This window comes from Oncorhynchus mykiss, unplaced genomic scaffold (genome assembly GCF_013265735.2).
Source record: "Oncorhynchus mykiss isolate Arlee unplaced genomic scaffold, USDA_OmykA_1.1 un_scaffold_810, whole genome shotgun sequence".
Classification (NCBI taxonomy): Eukaryota; Metazoa; Chordata; class Actinopteri; order Salmoniformes; family Salmonidae; genus Oncorhynchus; species Oncorhynchus mykiss.
In genome coordinates this window covers 25,850-47,636 of record NW_023494257.1, presented here as the reverse complement: position 1 = coordinate 47,636, position 21,787 = coordinate 25,850, and the positions used below count along the sequence as shown (strand labels likewise).

Sequence of the window (21,787 nt, the reverse complement as noted above, 5' to 3'; positions counted from 1 at the left end):
GTTTGCAGTGTTGGGCTTTAACACTTCTAACAAAAACATCTGTATAGACTGAATGGTTAGAGCTAGAAACTACTGTGACCCCTCTATGGAAAGCTGAGACTCTCACGAAAACGTACATGTAATCGATTTCGCTCTATACCACTCACAGGCCACACACTCGTAGTTAGAAGGTGACGCGTTTGTGGGATGTCCCAGGACATTGTCACAAATGCCAAACTCAAGACAGTTGTCGATGACTAGTTGGTTACTCGTTTCCCATTTAACAACTTAAGCCTTGCACAAAGTAAATCACCTCACACACTGGACATCTACAATGGATTCACCAAAGTCTTCTGAGAATGAGTAAATGTCCAAACTGAAAATGAAAGCAAAGTCAGATTTTTCAAGAGTCAGTTGAGATTTCTGTTGGCCTGGCAATCGAGCACAGATTTCTCCCTCAGGGGGTTTGCATACTTCTCGAAATTACATGTTCAAAACTCCTGCATTGGCCGGGAAGCGAACCCGGGCCTCCCGCGTGGCAGGCGAGAATTCTACCACTGAACAACCAATGCCTTGGAATACTGATATAATGCTGGAAATCGTATCATAAAGCTTTATCTCCAAGCATATTTTTTCCGCATGTGGGCTCAGCTACATTGTTCACCCTAAAAAAAAAGCAGTCCTTTCTCCCCGTCGGGGAATTGAACCCCGGTCTTCCCGCGTGACAGGCGGGGATACTCACCACTATACTAACGAGGAGCTGGTGTGGTGGTACGTTTGAGAAAAACGTGGAGCATTGGTACTAACTATACGTTTGCAGTGTTGGGCTTTAACACTTCTAACAAAAACATCTGTATAGACTGAATGGTTAGAGCCTAGAAACTACTGTGACCCCTCTATGGAAAGCTGAGACTCTCACGAAAACGTACATGTAATCGATTTCGCTCTATACCACTCACAGGCCACACACTCGTAGTTAGAAGGTGAAGCGTTTTGTGGGATGTCCCAGGACATTGTCACAAATGCCAAATCCAAACTCAAGACAGTTGTCGATGACTAGTTGGTTACTTCTCGTTTCCCATTTAACAACTTAAGCCTTGCACAAAGTAAATCACCTCACACACTGGACATCTACAATGGATTCACCAAAAGTCTTCTGAGAATGAGTAAATGTCCCAACTGAAAATGAAAGCAAAGTCAGATTTTTCAAGAGTCAGTTGAGATTTCTGTTGGCCTGGCAATCGGCACAGATTTCTCCCTCAGGGGTTTGCATACTTCTCGAAATTACATGTTCAAAACATCCTGCATTGGCCGGGAATCGAACCCGTGCCTCCCGCGTGGCAGGCGAGGAATTCTACCACTGAACAACCAATGCCTTGGAATACTGAGATAATGCTGGAAATCGTATCATAAAGCTTTATCTCCAGGCATATTTTTCACATAGTGGGCTCAGCTACATTGTTCACACCTAAAAAAAAAAGCAGTCCTTTCTCCCCGTCGGGGAATTGAACCCCGGTCTCCCGCGTGACAGGCGGGGATACTCACCACTATACTAACGAGGAGCTGGTGTGGTGGACGTTTGAAAAAACGTGGAGCATTGGTACTAACTATACGTTTGCAGTGTTGGGCTTTAACACTTCTAACAAAACATCTGTATAGACTGAATGGTTAGAGCTAGAAACTACTGTGACCCCTCTATGGAAAGCTGAGACTCTCACGAAAACGTACATGTAATCGATTTCGCTCTATACCACTCACAGGCCACACACTCGTAGTTAGAAGGTGACGCGTTTGTGGGATGTCCCAGGACATTGTCACAAATGCCAAACTCAAGACAGTTGTCGATGACTAGTTGGTTACTCGTTTCCCATTTAACAACTTAAGCCTTGCACAAAGTAAATCACCCTCACACACTGGACATCTACAATGGATTCACCAAAGTCTTCTGAGAATGAGTAAATGTCCAAACTGAAAATGAAAGCAAGTCGATTTTTCAAGAGTCAGTTTGAGATTTCTGTTGGCCTGGCAATCGAGCACCAGATTTCTCCCTCAGGGGTTGCATACTTCTCGAAATTACATGTTCAAAACATCCTGCATTGGCCGGGAATCGAACCCTGGCCTCCCGCGTGGCAGGCGAGAATTCTACCACTGAACAACCAATGCCTTGGAATACTGAGATAATGCTGGAAAATCGTATCATAAAGCTTTATCTCCAAGCATATTTTTCGCATAGTGGGCTCAGCTACATTGTTCACCCTAAAAAAAAAAGCAGTCCTTTCTCCCCGTCGGGGAATTGAACCCCGGTCTCCCGCGTGACAGGTGGGGATACTCACCACTATACTAACGAGGAGCTGGTGTGGTGGACGTTTGAGAAAAACGTGGAGCATTGGTACTAACTATACGTTTGCAGTGTTGGGCTTTAACACTTCTAACAAAAACATCTGTATAGACTGAATGGTTAGAGCTAGAAACTACTGTGACCCCTCTATGGAAAGCTGAGACTCTCACGAAAACGTACATGTAATCGATTTCGCTCTATACCACTCACAGGCCACACACTCGTAGTTAGAAGGTGACGCGTTTGTGGGATGTCCCAGGACATTGTCACAAATGCCAAACTCAAGACAGTTGTCGATGACTAGTTGGTTACTCGTTTCCCATTTAACAACTTAAGCCTTGCACAAAGTAAATCACCTCACACACTGGACATCTACAATGGATTCACCAAAGTCTTCTGAGAATGAGTAAATGTCCAAACTGAAAATGAAAGCAAAGTCAGATTTTTCAAGAGTCAGTTGAGATTTCTGTTGGCCTGGCAATCGAGCACAGATTTCTCCCTCAGGGGTTTGCATACTTCTCGAAATTACATGTTCAAAACATCCTGCATTGGCCGGGAATCGAACCCGGGCCTCCCGCGTGGCAGCCGAGAATTCTACCACTGAACAACCAATGCCTTGGAATACTGAGATAATGCTGGAAAATCGTATCATAAAGCTTTATCTCCAAGCATATTTTTCGCATAGTGGGCTCAGCTACATTGTTCACCCTAAAAAAAAAGCAGTCCTTTCTCCCCGTCGGGGAATTGAACCCCGGTCTCCCGCGTGACAGGCGGGGATACTCACCACTATACTAACGAGGAGCTGGTGTGGTGGACGTTTGAGAAAACGTGGAGCATTGGTACTAACTATACGTTTGCAGTGTTGGGCTTTAACACTTCTAACAAAAACATCTGTATAGACTGAATGGTTAGAGCTAGAAACTACTGTGACCCCTCTATGGAAAGCTGAGACTCTCACGAAAACGTACATGTAATCGATTTCGCTCTATACCACTCACAGGCCACACACTCGTAGTTAGAAGGTGACGCGTTTGTGGGATGTCCCAGGACATTGTCACAAATGCCAAACTCAAGACAGTTGTCGATGACTAGTTGGTTACTCGTTTCCCATTTAACAACTTAAGCCTTGCACAAAGTAAATCACCTCACACACTGGACATCTACAATGGATTCACCAAAGTCTTCTGAGAATGAGTAAATGTCCAAACTGAAAATGAAAGCAAAGTCAGATTTTTCAAGAGTCAGTTGAGATTTCTGTTGGCCTGGCAATCGAGCACAGATTTCTCCCTCAGGGGTTTGCATACTTCTCGAAATTACATGTTCAAAACATCCTGCATTGGCCGGGAATCGAACCCGGGCCTCCCGCGTGGCAGGCGAGAATTCTACCACTGAACAACCAATGCCTTGGAATACTGAGATAATGCTGGAAATCGTATCAGTTGGTTACTCGTTTCCCATTTAACAACTTAAGCCTTGCACAAAGTAAATCACCTCACACACTGGACATCTACAATGGATTCACCAAAGTCTTCTGAGAATGAGTAAATGTCCAAACTGAAAATGAAAGCAAAGTCAGATTTTTCAAGAGTCAGTTGCAGATTTCTGTTGGCCTGGCAATCGAGCACAGATTTCTCCCTCAGGGGTTTGCATACTTCTCGAAATTACATGTTCAAAACATCCTGCATTGGCCGGGAATCGAACCCGGGCCTCCCGCGTGGCAGGCCGAGAATTCTACCACTGAACAACCAATGCCTTGGAATACTGAGATAATGCTGGAAAATCGTATCATAAAGCTTTATCTCCAAGCATATTTTTCGCATAGTGGGCTCAGCTACATTGTTCACCCTAAAAAAAAGCAGTCCTTTCTCCCCGTCGGGGAATTGAACCCCGGTCTCCCGCGTGACAGGCGGGGATACTCACCACTATACTAACGAGGAGCTGGTGTGGTGGACGTTTGAGAAAACGTGGAGCATTGGTACTAACTATACGTTTGCAGTGTTGGGCTTTAACACTTCTAACAAAAACATCTGTATAGACTGAATGGTTAGAGCTAGAAACTACTGTGACCCCTCTATGGAAAGCTGAGACTCTCACGAAAACGTACATGTAATCGATTTCGCTCTATACCACTCACAGGCCACACACTCGTAGTTAGAAGGTGACGCGTTTGTGGGATGTCCCAGGACATTGTCACAAATGCCAAACTCAAGACAGTTGTCGATGACTAGTTGGTTACTCGTTTCCCATTTAACAACTTAAGCCTTGCACAAAGTAAATCACCTCACACACTGGACATCTACAATGGATTCACCAAAGTCTTCTGAGAATGAGTAAATGTCCAAACTGAAAATGAAAGCAAAGTCAGATTTTTCAAGAGTCAGTTGAGATTTCTGTTGGCCTGGCAATCGAGCACAGATTTCTCCCTCAGGGGTTTGCATACTTCTCGAAATTACATGTTCAAAACATCCTGCATTGGCCGGGAATCGAACCCGGGCCTCCCGCGTGGCAGGCGAGAATTCTACCACTGAACAACCAATGCCTTGGAATACTGAGATAATGCTGGAAATCGTATCATAAAGCTTTATCTCCAGGCATATTTTTCACATAGTGGGCTCAGCTACATTGTTCACCCTAAAAAAAAAAGCAGTCCTTTCTCCCCGTCGGGGAATTGAACCCCGGTCTCCCGCGTGACAGGCGGGGATACTCACCACTATACTAACGAGGAGCTGGTGTGGTGGACGTTTGAAAAAACGTGGAGCATTGGTACTAACTATACGTTTGCAGTGTTGGGCTTTAACACTTCTAACAAAAACATCTGTATAGACTGAATGGTTAGAGCTAGAAACTACTGTGACCCCTCTATGGAAAGCTGAGACTCTCACGAAAACGTACATGTAATCGATTTCGCTCTATACCACTCACAGGCCACACACTCGTAGTTAGAAGGTGACGCGTTTGTGGGATGTCCCAGGACATTGTCACAAATGCCAAACTCAAGACAGTTGTCGATGACTAGTTGGTTACTCGTTTCCCATTTAACAACTTAAGCCTTGCACAAAGTAAATCACCTCACACACTGGACATCTACAATGGATTCACCAAAGTCTTCTGAGAATGAGTAAATGTCCAAACTGAAAATGAAAGCAAAGTCAGATTTTTCAAGAGTCAGTTGAGATTTCTGTTGGCCTGGCAATCGAGCACAGATTTCTCCCTCAGGGGTTTGCATACTTCTCGAAATTACATGTTCAAAACATCCTGCATTGGCCGGGAATCGAACCCGGGCCTCCCGCGTGGCAGGCGAGAATTCTACCACTGAACAACCAATGCCTTGGAATACTGAGATAATGCTGGAAAATCGTATCATAAAGCTTTATCTCCAAGCATATTTTTCGCATAGTGGGCTCAGCTACATTGTTCACCCTAAAAAAAAAGCAGTCCTTTCTCCCCGTCGGGGAATTGAACCCCGGTCTCCCGCGTGACAGGCGGGGATACTCACCACTATACTAACGAGGAGCTGGTGTGGTGGACGTTTGAGAAAACGTGGAGCATTGGTACTAACTATACGTTTGCAGTGTTGGGCTTTAACACTTCTAACAAAAACATCTGTATAGACTGAATGGTTAGAGCTAGAAACTACTGTGACCCCTCTATGGAAAGCTGAGACTCTCACGAAAACGTACATGTAATCGATTTCGCTCTATACCACTCACAGGCCACACACTCGTAGTTAGAAGGTGACGCGTTTGTGGGATGTCCCAGGACATTGTCACAAATGCCAAACTCAAGACAGTTGTCGATGACTAGTTGGTTACTCGTTTCCCATTTAACAACTTAAGCCTTGCACAAAGTAAATCACCTCACACACTGGACATCTACAATGGATTCACCAAAGTCTTCTGAGAATGAGTAAATGTCCAAACTGAAAATGAAAGCAAAGTCAGATTTTTCAAGAGTCAGTTGAGATTTCTGTTGGCCTGGCAATCGAGCACAGATTTCTCCCTCAGGGGTTTGCATACTTCTCGAAATTACATGTTCAAAACATCCTGCATTGGCCGGGAATCGAACCCGGGCCTCCCGCGTGGCAGGCGAGAATTCTACCACTGAACAACCAATGCCTTGGAATACTGAGATAATGCTGGAAAATCGTATCATAAAGCTTTATCTCCAAGCATATTTTTCGCATAGTGGGCTCAGCTACATTGTTCACCCTAAAAAAAAAGCAGTCCTTTCTCCCCGTCGGGGAATTGAACCCCGGTCTCCCGCGTGACAGGCGGGGATACTCACCACTATACTAACGAGGAGCTGGTGTGGTGGACGTTTGAGAAAACGTGGAGCATTGGTACTAACTATACGTTTGCAGTGTTGGGCTTTAACACTTCTAACAAAAACATCTGTATAGACTGAATGGTTAGAGCTAGAAACTACTGTGACCCCTCTATGGAAAGCTGAGACTCTCACGAAAACGTACATGTAATCGATTTCGCTCTATACCACTCACAGGCCACACACTCGTAGTTAGAAGGTGACGCGTTTGTGGGATGTCCCAGGACATTGTCACAAATGCCAAACTCAAGACAGTTGTCGATGACTAGTTGGTTACTCGTTTCCCATTTAACAACTTAAGCCTTGCACAAAGTAAATCACCTCACACACTGGACATCTACAATGGATTCACCAAAGTCTTCTGAGAATGAGTAAATGTCCAAACTGAAAATGAAAGCAAAGTCAGATTTTTCAAGAGTCAGTTGAGATTTCTGTTGGCCTGGCAATCGAGCACAGATTTCTCCCTCAGGGGTTTGCATACTTCTCGAAATTACATGTTCAAAACATCCTGCATTGGCCGGGAATCGAACCCGGGCCTCCCGCGTGGCAGGCGAGAATTCTACCACTGAACAACCAATGCCTTGGAATACTGAGATAATGCTGGAAATCGTATCATAAAGCTTTATCTCCAGGCATATTTTTCACATAGTGGGCTCAGCTACATTGTTCACCCTAAAAAAAAAGCAGTCCTTTCTCCCCGTCGGGGAATTGAACCCCGGTCTCCCGCGTGACAGGCGGGGATACTCACCACTATACTAACGAGGAGCTGGTGTGGTGGACGTTTGAAAAAACGTGGAGCATTGGTACTAACTATACGTTTGCAGTGTTGGGCTTTAACACTTCTAACAAAAACATCTGTATAGACTGAATGGTTAGAGCTAGAAACTACTGTGACCCCTCTATGGAAAGCTGAGACTCTCACGAAAACGTACATGTAATCGATTTCGCTCTATACCACTCACAGGCCACACACTCGTAGTTAGAAGGTGACGCGTTTGTGGGATGTCCCAGGACATTGTCACAAATGCCAAACTCAAGACAGTTGTCGATGACTAGTTGGTTACTCGTTTCCCATTTAACAACTTAAGCCTTGCACAAAGTAATCACCTCACACACTGGACATCTACAATGGATTCACCAAAGTCTTCTGAGAATGAGTAAATGTCCAAACTGAAAATGAAAGCAAAGTCAGATTTTTCAAGAGTCAGTTGAGATTTCTGTTGGCCTGGCAATCGAGCACAGATTTCTCCCTCAGGGGTTTGCATACTTCTCGAAATTACATGTTCAAAACATCCTGCATTGGCCGGGAATCGAACCCGGGCCTCCCGCGTGGCAGGCGAGAATTCTACCACTGAACAACCAATGCCTTGGAATACTGAGATAATGCTGGAAAATCGTATCATAAAGCTTTATCTCCAAGCATATTTTTCGCATAGTGGGCTCAGCTACATTGTTCACCCTAAAAAAAAAAGCAGTCCTTTCTCCCCGTCGGGGAATTGAACCCCGGTCTCCCGCGTGACAGGCGGGGATACTCACCACTATACTAACGAGGAGCTGGTGTGGTGGACGTTTGAGAAAACGTGGAGCATTGGTACTAACTATACGTTTGCAGTGTTGGGCTTTAACACTTCTAACAAAAACATCTGTATAGACTGAATGGTTAGAGCTAGAAACTACTGTGACCCCTCTATGGAAAGCTGAGACTCTCACGAAAACGTACATGTAATCGATTTCGCTCTATACCACTCACAGGCCACACACTCGTAGTTAGAAGGTGACGCGTTTGTGGGATGTCCCAGGACATTGTCACAAATGCCAAACTCAAGACAGTTGTCGATGACTAGTTGGTTACTCGTTTCCCATTTAACAACTTAAGCCTTGCACAAAGTAAATCACCTCACACACTGGACATCTACAATGGATTCACCAAAGTCTTCTGAGAATGAGTAAATGTCCAAACTGAAAATGAAAGCAAAGTCAGATTTTTCAAGAGTCAGTTGAGATTTCTGTTGGCCTGGCAATCGAGCACAGATTTCTCCCTCAGGGGTTTGCATACTTCTCGAAATTACATGTTCAAAACATCCTGCATTGGCCGGGAATCGAACCCGGGCCTCCCGCGTGGCAGGCGAGAATTCTACCACTGAACAACCAATGCCTTGGAATACTGAGATAATGCTGGAAAATCGTATCATAAAGCTTTATCTCCAGCATATTTTTCGCATAGTGGGCTCAGCTACATTGTTCACCCTAAAAAAAAAGCAGTCCTTTCTCCCCGTCGGGGAATTGAACCCCGGTCTCCCGCGTGACAGGCGGGGATACTCACCACTATACTAACGAGGAGCTGGTGTGGTGGACGTTTGAGAAAACGTGGAGCATTGGTACTAACTATACGTTTGCAGTGTTGGGCTTTAACACTTCTAACAAAAACATCTGTATAGACTGAATGGTTAGAGCTAGAAACTACTGTGACCCCTCTATGGAAAGCTGAGACTCTCACGAAAACGTACATGTAATCGATTTCGCTCTATACCACTCACAGGCCACACACTCGTAGTTAGAAGGTGACGCGTTTGTGGGATGTCCCAGGACATTGTCACAAATGCCAAACTCAAGACAGTTTGTCGATGACTAGTTGGTTACTCGTTTCCCATTTAACAACTTAAGCCTTGCACAAAGTAATCACCTCACACACTGGACATCTACAATGGATTCACCAAAGTCTTCTGAGAATGAGTAAATGTCCAAACTGAAAATGAAAGCAAAGTCAGATTTTTCAAGAGTCAGTTGAGATTTCTGTTGGCCTGGCAATCGAGCACAGATTTCTCCCTCAGGGGTTTGCATACTTCTCGAAATTACATGTTCAAAACATCCTGCATTGGCCGGGAAATCGAACCCGGGCCTCCCCGCGTGGCAGGCGAGAATTCTACCACTGAACAACCAATGCCTTGGAATACTGAGATAATGCTGGGAAATGCCGTATGCTCAGCTACATTGTTCACCCTAAAAAAAAAGCAGTCCTTTCTCCCCGTCGGGGAATTGAACCCCGGTCTCCCGCGTGACAGGCGGGGATACTCACCACTATACTAACGAGGAGCTGGTGTGGTGGACGTTTGAAAAAACGTGGAGCATTGGTACTAACTATACGTTTGCAGTGTTGGGCTTTAACACTTCTAACAAAAACATCTGTATAGACTGAATGGTTAGAGCTAGAAACTACTGTGACCCCTCTATGGAAAGCTGAGACTCTCACGAAAACGTACATGTAATCGATTTCGCTCTATACCACTCACAGGCCACACACTCGTAGTTAGAAGGTGACGCGTTTGTGGGATGTCCCAGGACATTGTCACAAATGCCAAACTCAAGACAGTTGTCGATGACTAGTTGGTTACTCGTTTCCCATTTAACAACTTAAGCCTTGCACAAAGTAAATCACCTCACACACTGGACATCTACAATGGATTCACCAAAGTCTTCTGAGAATGAGTAAATGTCCAAACTGAAAATGAAAGCAAAGTCAGATTTTCAAGAGTCAGTTGAGATTTCTGTTGGCCTGGCAATCGAGCACAGATTTCTCCCTCAGGGGTTTGCATACTTCTCGAAATTACATGTTCAAAACATCCTGCATTGGCCGGGAATCGAACCCGGGCCTCCCGCGTGGCAGGCGAGAATTCTACCACTGAACAACCAATGCCTTGGAATACTGAGATAATGCTGGAAAATCGTATCATAAAGCTTTATCTCCAAGCATATTTTTCGCATAGTGGGCTCAGCTACATTGTTCACCCTAAAAAAAAAGCAGTCCTTTCTCCCCGTCGGGGAATTGAACCCCGGTCTCCCGCGTGACAGGCGGGGATACTCACCACTATACTAACGAGGAGCTGGTGTGGTGGACGTTTGAGAAAACGTGGAGCATTGGTACTAACTATACGTTTGCAGTGTTGGGCTTTAACACTTCTAACAAAAACATCTGTATAGACTGAATGGTTAGAGCTAGAAACTACTGTGACCCCTCTATGGAAAGCTGAGACTCTCACGAAAACGTACATGTAATCGATTTCGCTCTATACCACTCACAGGCCACACACTCGTAGTTAGAAGGTGACGCGTTTGTGGGATGTCCCAGGACATTGTCACAAATGCCAAACTCAAGACAGTTGTCGATGACTAGTTGGTTACTCGTTTCCCATTTAACAACTTAAGCCTTGCACAAAGTAAATCACCTCACACACTGGACATCTACAATGGATTCACCAAAGTCTTCTGAGAATGAGTAAATGTCCAAACTGAAAATGAAAGCAAAGTCAGATTTTTCAAGAGTCAGTTGAGATTTCTGTTGGCCTGGCAATCGAGCACAGATTTCTCCCTCAGGGGTTTGCATACTTCTCGAAATTACATGTTCAAAACATCCTGCATTGGCCGGGAATCGAACCCGGGCCTCCCGCGTGGCAGGGCGAGAATTCTACCACTGAACAACCAATGCCTTGGAATACTGAGATAATGCTGGAAAATCGTATCATAAAGCTTTATCTCCAGGCATATTTTTCACATAGTGGGCTCAGCTACATTGTTCACCCTAAAAAAAAAAGCAGTCCTTTCTCCCCGTCGGGGAATTGAACCCCGGTCTCCCGCGTGACAGGCGGGGATACTCACCACTATACTAACGAGGAGCTGGTGTGGTGGACGTTTGAAAAAACGTGGAGCATTGGTACTAACTATACGTTTGCAGTGTTGGGCTTAACACTTCTAACAAAAACATCTGTATAGACTGAATGGTTAGAGCTAGAAACTACTGTGACCCCTCTATGGAAAGCTGAGACTCTCACGAAAACGTACATGTAATCGATTTCGCTCTATACCACTCACAGGCCACACACTCGTAGTTAGAAGGTGACGCGTTTGTGGGATGTCCCAGGACATTGTCACAAATGCCAAACTCAAGACAGTTGTCGATGACTAGTTGGTTACTCGTTTCCCATTTAACAACTTAAGCCTTGCACAAAGTAAATCACCTCACACACTGGACATCTACAATGGATTCACCAAAGTCTTCTGAGAATGAGTAAATGTCCAAACTGAAAATGAAAGCAAAGTCAGATTTTTTCAAGAGTCAGTTGAGATTTCTGTTGGCCTGGCAATCGAGCACAGATTTCTCCCTCAGGGGTTTGCATACTTCTCGAAATTACATGTTCAAAACATCCTGCATTGGCCGGGAATCGAACCCGGGCCTCCCGCGTGGCAGGCGAGAATTCTACCACTGAACAACCAATGCCTTGGAATACTGAGATAATGCTGGAAATCGTATCATAAAGCTTTATCTCCAAGCATATTTTTCGCATAGTGGGCTCAGCTACATTGTTCACCCTAAAAAAAAAAGCAGTCCTTTCTCCCCGTCGGGGAATTGAACCCCGGTCTCCCCGCGTGACAGGCGGGGATACTCACCACTATACTAACGAGGAGCTGGTGTGGTGGACGTTTGAGAAAAACGTGGAGCATTGGTACTAACTATACGTTTGCAGTGTTGGGGCTTTAACACTTCTAACAAAAACATCTGTATAGACTGAATGGTTAGAGCTAGAAACTACTGTGACCCCTCTATGGAAAGCTGAGACTCTCACGAAAACGTACATGTAATCGATTTCGCTCTATACCACTCACAGGCCACACACTCGTAGTTAGAAGGTGACGCGTTTGTGGGATGTCCCAGGACATTGTCACAAATGCCAAACTCAAGACAGTTGTCGATGACTAGTTGGTTACTCGTTTCCCATTTAACAACTTAAGCCTTGCACAAAGTAAATCACCTCACACACTGGACATCTACAATGGATTCACCAAAGTCTTCTGAGAATGAGTAAATGTCCAAACTGAAAATGAAAGCAAAGTCAGATTTTTCAAGAGTCAGTTGAGATTTCTGTTGGCCTGGCAATCGAGCACAGATTTCTCCCTCAGGGGTTTGCATACTTCTCGAAATTACATGTTCAAAACATCCTGCATTGCCGGGAATCGAACCCGGGCCTCCCGCGTGGCAGGCGAGAATTCTAACCACTGAACAACCAATGCCTTGGAATACTGAGATAATGCTGGAAATCGTATCATAAAGCTTTATCTCCAAGGCATATTTTTCACATAGTGGGCTCAGCTACATTGTTCACCCTAAAAAAAAAAGCAGTCCTTTCTCCCCGTCGGGGAATTGAACCCCGGTCCTCCCGCGTGACAGGCGGGGATACTCACCACTATACTAACGAGGAGCTGGTGTGGTGACGTTTGAGAAAACGTGGAGCAATTGGTACTAACTATACGTTTGCAGTGTTGGGCTTTAACACTTCTAACAAAAACATCTGTATAGACTGAATGGTTAGAGCTAGAAACTACTGTGACCCCTCTATGGAAAGCTGAGACTCTCACGAAAACGTACATGTAATCGATTTCGCTCTATACCACTCACAGGCCACACACTCGTAGTTAGAAGGTGACGCGTTTGTGGGATGTCCCAGGACATTGTCACAAATGCCAAACTCAAGACAGTTGTCGATGACTAGTTGGTTACCTCGTTTCCCATTTAACAACTTAAGCCTTGCACAAAGTAAATCACCTCACACACTGGACATCTACAATGGATTCACCAAAAGTCTTCTGAGAATGAGTAAATGTCCAAACTGAAAATGAAAGCAAAGTCAGATTTTTCAAGAGTCAGTTGAGATTTCTGTTGGCCTGGCAATCGAGCACAGATTTCTCCCTCAGGGGTTTGCATACTTCTCGAAATTACATGTTCAAAACATCCTGCATTGGCCGGGAATCGAACCCGGGCCTCCCGCGTGGCAGGCGAGAATTCTACCACTGAACAACCAATGCCTTGGAATACTGAGATAATGCTGGAAAATCGTATCATAAAGCTTTATCTCCAAGCATATTTTTCGCATAGTGGGCTCAGCTACATTGTTCACCCTAAAAAAAAAAAGCAGTCCTTTCTCCCCGTCGGGGAATTGAAACCCCGGTCTCCCGCGTGACAGGCGGGATACTCACCACTATACTAACGAGGAGCTGGTGTGGTGGACGTTTGAGAAAACGTGGAGCATTGGTACTAACTATACGTTTGCAGTGTTGGGCTTTAACACTTCTAACAAAAACATCTGTATAGACTGAATGGTTAGAGGCTAGAAACTACTGTGACCCCTCTATGGAAAGCTGAGACTCTCACGAAAACGTACATGTAATCGATTTCGCTCTATACCACTCACAGGCCACACACTCGTAGTTAGAAGGTGACGCGTTTGTGGGATGTTCCCAGGAACATTGTCACAAATGCCAACTCAAGACAGTTGTCGATGACTAGTTGGTTACTCGTTTCCCATTTAACAACTTAAGCCTTGCACAAAGTAAATCACCTCACACACTGGACATCTACAATGGCATTCACCAAAGTCTCTGAGAATGAGTAAATGTCCAAACTGAAAATGAAAGCACAGTCAGATTTTCAAGAGTCAGTTGAGATTTCTGTTGGCCTGGCAATCGAGCACAGATTCTCCCTCAGGGGTTTGCATACTTCTTCGAAATTACATGTTCAAAACATCCTGCATTGGCCGGGAATCGAACCCGGGCCTCCCGCGTGGCAGGCGAGAATTCTACCACTGAACAACCAATGCCTTGGAATACTGAGATAATGCTGGAAAATCGTATCATAAAGCTTTATCTCCAAGCATATTTTTCGCATAGTGGGCTCAGCTACATTGTTCACCCTAAAAAAAAAGCAGTCCTTTCTCCCCGTCGGGGAATTGAACCCCGGTCTCCCGCGTGACAGGCGGGGATACTCACCACTATACTAACGAGGATCTGTGTGGTGGACGTTTGAGAAAACGTGGAGCATTGGTACTAACTATACGTTTGCAGTGTTGGGCTTTAAACACTTCTAACAAAAACATCTGTATAGACTGAATGGTTAGAGCTAGAAACTACTGTGACCCCTCTATGGAAAGCTGAGACTCTCCACGAAAACGTACATGTAATCGATTTCGCTCTATACCACTCACAGGCCACACACTCGTAGTTAGAAGGTGACGCGTTTGTGGGATGTCCCAGGACATTGTCACAAATGCCAAACTCAAGACAGTTGTCGATGACTAGTTGGTTACTCGTTTCCCATTTAACAACTTAAGCCTTGCACAAAGTAAATCACCTCACACACTGGACAATCTACAATGGATTCACCAAAGTCTTCTGAGAATGAGTAAATGTCCAAACTGAAAATGAAAGCAAAGTCAGATTTTTTCAAGAGTCAGTTGAGATTTCTGTTGGCCTGGCAATCGAGCACAGATTTCTCCCTCAGGGGTTTGCATACTTCTCGGAAATTACATGTTCAAAAACATCCTGCATTGGCCGGGAATCGAACCCGGGCCTCCCGCGTGGCAGGCGAGAATTCTACCACTGAACAACCAATGCCTTGGAATACTGAGATAATGCTGGAAAATCGTATCATAAAGCTTTATCTCCAAGCATAGTTTTTCAGCATAGTGGGCTCAGCTACATTGTTCACCCTAAAAAAAAAAGCAGTCCTTTCTCCCCGTCGGGGAATTGAACCCCGGTCCTCCCGCGTGACAGGCGGGATACTCACCACTATACTAACGAGGAGCTGGTGTGGTGGACGTTTGAAAAAACGTGGAGCATTGGTACTAACTATACGTTTGCAGTGTTGGGCTTTAACACTTCTAACAAAAACATCTGTATAGACTGAATGGTTAGAGCTAGAACTACTGTGACCCCTCTATGGAAAGCTGAGACTCTCACGAAAACGTACATGTAATCGATTTCGCCTCTATACCACTCACAGGCCACACACTCGTAGTTAGAAGGTGACGCGTTTGTGGATGTCCCAGGACATTGTCACAAATGCCAAACTCAAGACAGTTGTCGATGACTAGTTGGTTACTCGTTTCCCATTTAACAACTTAAGCCTTGCACAAAGTAAATCACCTCACACACTGGACATCTACAATGGATTCACCAAAGTCTTCTGAGAATGAGTAAATGTCCAAACTGAAAATGAAAGCAAAGTCAGATTTTTCAAGAGTCAGTTGAGATTTCTGTGGCCTGGCAATCGAGCACAGATTTCTCCCTCAGGGGTTTGCATACTTCTCGAAATTACATGTTCAAAACATCCTGCATTGGCCGGGAATCGAACCCGGGCCTCCGCGTGGCAGGCGAGAATTCTACCACTGAACAACCAATGCCTTGGAATACTGAGATAATGCTGGAAAATCGTATCATAAAGCTTTATCTCCAAGCATATTTTTCGCATAGTGGGCTCAGCTACATTGTTCACCCTAAAAAAAAAAGCAGTTCCTTTCTCCCCGTCGGGGAATTGAACCCCGGTCTCCCGCGTGACAGGCGGGGATACTCACCACTATACTAACGAGGAGCTGGTGTGGTGGACGTTTGAGAAAACGTGGAGCATTGGTACTAACTATACGTTTGCAGTGTTGGGCTTTAACACTTCTAACAAAAACATCTGTATAGACTGAATGGTTAGAGCTAGAAACTACTGTGACCCCTCTATGGAAAGCTGAGACTCTCACGAAAACGTACATGTAATCGATTTCGCTCTATACCACTCACAGGCCACACACTCGTAGTTAGAAGGTGACGCGTTTGTGGGATGTCCCAGGACATTGTCACAAAATGCCAAACTCAAGACAGTTGTCGATGACTAGTTGGTTACTCGTTTCCCATTTAACAAACTTAAGCCTTGCACAAAGTAAATCACCTCACACACTGGACATCTACAATGGATTCACCAAAGTCTTCTGAGAATGAGTAAATGTCCAAACTGAAAATGTAAAGCAAAGTCAGATTTTTCAAGAGTCAGTTGAGATTTCTGTTGGCCTGGCAATCGAGCACAGATTTCTCCCTCAGGGGTTTGCATACTTCTCGAAATTACATGTTCAAACATCCTGCATTGGCCGGGAATCGAACCCGGGCCTCCCGCGTGGCAGGCGAGAATTCTACCACTGAACAACCAATGCCTTGGAATACTGAGATAATGCTGGAAAATTCGTATCATAAAGCTTTATCTCCAAGCATATTTTTCAGCATAGTGGGCTCAGCTACATTGTTCACCCTAAAAAAAAAGCAGTCCTTTCTCCCCGTCGGGGAATTGAACCCCGGTCTCCCGCGTGACAGGCGGGGATACTCACCACTATACTAACGAGGAGCTGGTGTGGTGGACGTTTGAGAAAACGTGGAGCATTGGTACTAACTATACGTTTGCAGTGTTGGGCTTTAACACTTCTAACAAAAACATCTGTATAGACTGAATGGTTAGAGCTAGAAACTACTGTGACCCCCTCTATGGAAAGCTGAGACTCTCACGAAAACGTTACATGTAATCGATTTCGCTCTTATACCACTCACAGGCCACACACTCGTAGTTAGAAGGTGACGCGTTTGTGGGATGTCCAGGACATTGTCACAAATGCCAAACTCAAGACAGTTGTCGATGACTAGTTGGTTACTCGTTTCCCATTAACAACTTAAGCCTTGCACAAAGTAAATCACCTCACACACTGGACATCTACAATGGATTCACCAAAGTCTTCTGAGAATGAGTAAATGTCCAAACTGAAAATGAAAGCAAAGTCAGATTTTTCAAGAGTCAGTTGAGATTTCTGTTGGCCTGGCAATCGAGCACAGATTTCTCCCTCAGGGGTTTGCATACTTCTCGAAATTACATGTTCAAAACATCCTGCATTGGCCGGGAATCGAACCCGGGCCTCCCGCGTGGCAGGCGAGAATTCTACCACTGAACAACCAATGCCTTGGAATACTGAGATAATTGCTGGAAATCGTATCATAAAGCTTTATCTCCAAGCATATTTTTCACATAGTGGGCTCAGCTACATTGTTCACCCTAAAAAAAAAAGCAGTCCTTTCTCCCCGTCGGGGAATTGAACCCCGGTCTCCCGCGTGACAGGCGGGGATACTCACCACTATACTAACGAGGAGCTGGTGTGGTGGACGTTGAAAAACGGTGGAGCATTGGTACTAACTATACGTTTGCAGTGTTGGGCTTTAACACTTCTAACAAAAACATCTGTATAGACTGAATGGTTAGAGCTAGAAACTACTGTGACCCCTCTATGGAAAGCTGAGACTCTCACGAAAACGTACATGTAATCGATTTCGCTCTATACCACTCACAGGCCACACACTCGTAGTTAGAAGGTGACGCGTTTGTGGGATGTCCCAGGACATTGTCACAAATGCCAAACTCAAGACAGTTGTCGATGACTAGTTGGTTACTCGTTTCCCATTTAACAACTTAAGCCTTGCACAAAGTAAATCACCTCACACACTGGACATCTACAATGGATCTCACCAAAGTCTTCTGAGAATGAGTAAATGTCCAAACTGAAAATGAAAGCAAAGTCAGATTTTTCAAGAGTCAGTTGAGATTTTCTGTTGGCCTGGCAATCGAGCACAGATTTCTCCCTCAGGGGTTTGCATACTTCTCGAAATTACATGTTCAAAACATCCTGCATTGGCCGGGAATCGAACCCGGGCCTCCCGCGTGGCAGGCGAGAATTCTACCACTGAACAACCAATGCCTTGGAATACTGAGATAATGCTGGAAAATCGTATCATAAAGCTTTATCTCCAAGCATATTTTTCGCATAGTGGGCTCAGCTACATTGTTCACCCTAAAAAAAAAGCAGTCCTTTCTCCCCGTCGGGGAATTGAACCCCGGTCTCCCGCGTGACAGGCGGGGGATACTCACCACTATACTAACGAGGAGCTGGTGTGGTGGACGTTTGAGAAAACGTGGAGCATTGGTACTAACTATACGTTTGCAGTGTTTGGGCTTTAACACTTCTAACAAAAACATCTGTATAGACTGAATGGTTAGAGCTAGAAACTACTGTGACCCCTCTATGGAAAGCTGAGACTCTCACGAAAACGTACATGTAATCGATTTCGCTCTATACCACTCACAGGCCACACACTCGTAGTTAGAAGGTGACGCGTTTGTGGGATGTCCCAGGACATTGTCACAAATGCCAAACTCAAGACAGTTGTCGATGACTAGTTGGTTACTCGTTTCCCATTTAACAACTTAAGCCTTGCACAAAGTAAATCACCTCACACACTGGACATCTACAATGGATTCACCAAAGTCTTCTGAGAATGAGTAAATGTCCAAACTGAAAATGAAAGCAAAGTCAGATTTTTCAAGAGTCAGTTGAGATTTCTGTTGGCCTGGCAATCGAGCACAGATTTCTCCCTCAGGGTTTGCATACTTCTCGAAATTACATGTTCAAAACATCCTGCATTGGCCGGGAATCGAACCCGGGCCTCCCGCGTGGCAGGCGAGAATTCTACCACTGAACAAACCAATGCCTTGGAATACTGAGATAATGCTGGAAAATCGTATCATAAAGCTTTATCTCCAAGCATATTTTTCGCATAGTGGGCTCAGCTACATTGTTCACCCTAAAAAAAAGCAAGTCCTTTCTCCCCGTCGGGGAATTGAACCCCGGTCTCCCGCGTGACAGGCGGGGATACTCACCACTATACTAACGAGGAGCTGGTGTGGTGGACGTTTGAAAAACGTGGAGCATTGTACTAACTATACGTTTTGCAGTGTTGGGCTTTAACACTTCTAACAAAAACATCTGTATAGACTGAATGGTTAGAGCTAGAAACTACTGTGACCCCCTCTATGGAAAGCTGAGACTCTCACGAAAACGTACATGTAATCGATTTCGCTCTATACCACTCACAGGCCACACACTCGTAGTTAGAAGGTGACGCGTTTGTGGGATGTCCCAGGACATTGTCACAAATGCCAAACTCAAGACAGTTGTCGATGACTAGTTGGTTACTCGTTCCCATTTAACAACTTAAGCCTTGCACAAAGTAAATCACCTCACACACTGGACATCTACAATGGATTCACCAAAGTCTTCTGAGAATGAGTAAATGTCCAAACTGAAAATGAAAGCAAAGTCAGATTTTTCAAGAGTCAGTTGAGATTTTCTGTTGGCCTGGCAATCGAGCACAGATTTCTCCCTCAGGGGTTTGCATACTTCTCGAAATTACATGTTCAAAACATCCTGCATTGGCCGGAATCGAACCCGGGCCTCCCGCGTGGCAGGCGAGAATTCTACCACTGAACAACCAATGCCTTGGAATACTGAGATAATGCTGGAAAAATCGTATCATAAAGCTTATCTCCAAGCATATTTTTCGGCATAGTGGGCTCAGCTACATTGTTCACCCTAAAAAAAAAAGCAGAGTCCTTTCTCCCCGTCGGGGAATTGAACCCCGGTCTCCCGCGTGACAGGCGGGGATACTCACCACTATACTAACGAGGAGCTGGTGTGGTGGACGTTTGAGAAAACGTGGAGCATGGTACTAACTATACGTTTTGCAGTGTTGGGCTTTAACACTTCTAACAAAACATCTGTATAGACTGAATGGTTAGAGCTAGAAACTACTGTGACCCCTCTATGGAAAGCTGAGACTCTCACGAAAACGTACATGTAATCGATTTCGCTCTATACCACTCACAGGCCACACACTCGTAGTTAGAAGGTGACGCGTTTGTGGATGTCCCAGGACATTGTCACAAATGCCAAACTCAAGACAGTTGTCGATGACTAGTTGGTTACTCGTTTCCCATTTAACAACTTAAGCCTTGCACAAAGTAAATCACCTCACACACTGGACATCTACAATGTATTCACCAAAGTCTTCTGAGAATGAGTAAATGTCCAAACTGAAAATGAAAGCAAAGTCAGATTTTTCAAGAGTCAGTTGAGATTTCTGTTGGCCTGGCAATCGAGCACAGATTTTCTCCCTCAGGGGTTTGCATACTTCTCGAAATTACATGTTCAAAACATCCTGCATTGGCCGGAATCGAACCCGGGCCTCCCGCGTGGCAGGCGAGAATTCTACCACTGAACAACCAATGCCTTGGAATACTGAGATAATGCTGGAAAATCGTATCATAAAGCTTTATCTCCAAGCATATTTTTCGCATAGTGGGCTCAGCTACATTGTTCACCCTAAAAAAAAAGCAGTCCTTTCTCCCCGTCGGGGAATTGAACCCCGGTCTCCCGCGTGACAGGCGGGTGATACTCACCACTATACTAACGAGGAGCTGGTGTGGTGGGACGTTTGAGAAAACGTGGAGCATTGGTACTAACTATACGTTTTGCAGTGTTGGGCTTTAACACTTCTAACAAAAACATCTGTATAGACTGAATGGTTAGAGCTAGAAACTACTGTGACCCCTCTATGGAAAGCTGAGACTCTCACGAAAAACGTACATGTAATCGATTTCGCTCTATACCACTCACAGGCCACACACTCGTAGTTAGAAGGTGACGCGTTTGTGGGATGTCCCAGGACATTGTCACAAATGCCAACTCAAGACAGTTGTCGATGACTAGTTGGTTACTCGTTTCCCATTTAACAACTTAAGCCTTGCACAAAGTAAATCACCTCACACACTGGACATCTACAATGTATTCACCAAAGTCTTCTGAGAATGAGTAAATGTCCAAACTGAAAATGAAAGCAAAGTCAGTATTTTTCAAGAGTCAGTTGAGATTTCTGTTTGCCTGGCAATCGAGCACAGATTTCTCCCTCAGGGGTTTGCATACTTCTCGAAATTACATGTTCAAAACCATCCTGCATTGGCCGGGAATCGAACCCGGGCCTCCCGCGTGGCAGGCGAGACTTCTACCACTGAACAACCAATGCCTTGGAATACTGAGATAATGCTGGAAATCGTATCATAAAGCTTTATCTCCAAGCATATTTTTCGCATAGTGGGCCTCAGCTACATTGTTCACCCTAAAAAAAAAAGCAGTCCTTTCTCCCCGTCGGGGAATTGAACCCCGGTCTCCCGCGTGACAGGCGGGGATACTCACCACTATACTAACGAGGAGCTGGTGTGGTGGACGTTTGAAAAAACGTGGAGCATGGTACTAACTATACGTTTGCAGTGTTGGGCTTTAACACTTCTAACAAAAACATCTGTATAGACGAATGGTTAGAGCTAGAAACTACTGTGACCCCTCTATGGAAAGCTGAGACTCTCACGAAAACGTACATGTAATCGATTTCGCTCTATACCACTCACAGGCC

At 44.8% G+C, this 21,787-nt stretch overlaps 1 non-coding gene across 1 annotated transcript; it reads right to left on the bottom strand.

Annotated features, from left to right (window-relative positions):
* Nucleotides 1-12,818: 12,818 nt before the first annotated feature.
* Nucleotides 12,819-12,891, bottom strand: trnad-guc. The gene has a single exon. It is a non-coding gene; the product is annotated as a tRNA-Asp (tRNA).
* Nucleotides 12,892-21,787: the final 8,896 nt, after the last annotated feature.